The following is a 1,983-nucleotide window of genomic DNA, read 5'->3' as shown; positions in this document are numbered from 1 at the left end:
TCGAATTCTGGCTGAAGTTAGAAAATGAAACAGATTTACTCGATAGACTGCTTACAGTGCGCTTGTCCGCACTCTCCTAGAATATTGCTGTGTGGTGTAGGATTCGCGTCAGATTTTCATCTATTCTAAATCCTTTATTAAAAGCACGACTGATTTCGTAATTTTAAACTACATCATCAGGAAATATAATATTTGTACCTGATGATGTAATTCAAAACTACGAATCCGGCCCTGCCTTCAACAAAGTATTTACAACAGCCACATCGGTTTTCATTCAGCATCCAAGGTTATTTCTTCTCAGTCTCTGGTGTGATGGCCTCTTGTGGCCTCTGTGAAATGTAAATTTACTGTTCGTCGCCCATTCCTTGATAATTTTACTGTGCTGTAACAGACCTATCGACTTGAGCTATTTACGTCGACTTTTCGCGTTACACCCATCTTCGTCTGCGTAGCCATGACCCTATGCGGCCATATTTACAGATCGTAGTTTTGGGGGGTGTCCTCGACCAGAAACTGCCCTGCTACGCCGCTGAGCCAGTGATCAGCTGCGGAGCGCCTGCAGCCCGCTGCGCGCTGCCCGCTACGCGCCTCACACCGCCGCCGCCGCCGCCGCCGCCGCCGCCGCCTGCCACGCCAAACAGCCGTCCCGTCCCGTAGCGCCTGCGCGCTCGCCTCGCCTCGCCGGCTCGGTTAACATTCATGAGCCGCGGGCCCGCCGCTTGTAATCGCATTCCCATCCGTCCGCGGCCGCCGCCGCCGCAGCCACCGTCTGACGTCACGCAGTGCGGGCCGCCCCGCCTCGCTCTTCACGGACATCACCGCCCTGTTTGCGCCACGTGCGCCGCCTCATCCCGGCGCTTGCTGGGACCGTGTCGCGATTTCAGACATGCGACTCTCCATTCAGGCCTCCGTGTTGTATATGAGAGATCAGTTTTACATGCTCGACGTAATCTATTTTCGTCAGATTCAGACAAAGCTGCTGGGATTTTAAGGTACATGTAATATGACAGCACTACGTCGTCAGGCCACAATTGGCCCATCTGGACCATCCGACCGCCGTGTCATCCTCAGTTGAGGATGCGGCTCCTCACTTGGCATCACGAGGCTGAGTGCACCCGGAAAAATGGCAACAGCTCATTGCCGCCCGGATGGTCACCCATCCAAGTGCCAGCCACGCCCGACAGCGCTTAACTTCGGTGATCAGACGAGAACCGGTGTATCCATTGCGGCAAGGCCGTTGCCTACATGTAATATCAGCTGATAATAGAATGCTTTGTCGTTAGCGGTTAGTTTCATCAAACACCACCAAGTGAGAAGTGAGTGGAAATTTTTAGAATGCATTGGCACGAACTACAATAGTTCCTACATCAACACGATTATTCAGACGTTTACACTTAAGTGAATCTTCCTGCCAGATTAAAACTGTGTGCCGGACGAGACTCGAACTCGGGACCTTTGCCTTTCGCGGGCAAATCTCCGTCCGGCACACAGTTTTAATGTGCCAGAAAGTTTCATATCAGCGCACACTCCGCTGCACCGTGAATATCTCATTCTATTTACACTTAAGTGTTTGTCTGAGGGTTCATAGAACCACTTTTAGATTATTTCTTGACCCCTCCACAGTCTAATAGCACGTGGGAAAAATGAACACTTAAATCGTTCCGCTCGAACTCTACTTTCTCTTATCTTATGAAAATGATCATTTCTCCCTATGCAGATGGGATTCAACAACATATTTTGGTGTCCGTAGGAGAAGGTTGGTGACTGTAACTACGTGAAAAATTTATCGTCGCAGTGTAAAACTTTGTTTCAGTTACTGCAACTGCAACACACCTATAACATATGTGACTCTCTTTCACCGATTTCTCACTGATAGTAAATGATCTGCCATTATTTTAACTGTGATGTAACAAAATTACTTTTATTGGTTAGCGCAAATTTCCATACTAGTTTTGAACAAACATGAGCTTCAAGTATTTGAGC

The 1,983-nt window shown here is 48.8% G+C and overlaps 1 pseudogene; it reads right to left on the bottom strand.

Moving 5' to 3' along the window:
• Positions 1-1,124: 1,124 nt before the first annotated feature.
• On the bottom strand, positions 1,125-1,242 carry LOC124558608 (annotated as a pseudogene).
• Between the last annotated feature and the right edge of the window lie 741 nt (positions 1,243-1,983).

Source organism: Schistocerca americana, chromosome 1 (assembly GCF_021461395.2).
Source record: "Schistocerca americana isolate TAMUIC-IGC-003095 chromosome 1, iqSchAmer2.1, whole genome shotgun sequence".
In the NCBI taxonomy this organism is placed as follows: domain Eukaryota; kingdom Metazoa; phylum Arthropoda; class Insecta; order Orthoptera; family Acrididae; genus Schistocerca; species Schistocerca americana.
Note: the sequence above shows the minus strand (reverse complement) of the source record. Positions and strands in the feature narration are given on the sequence as shown.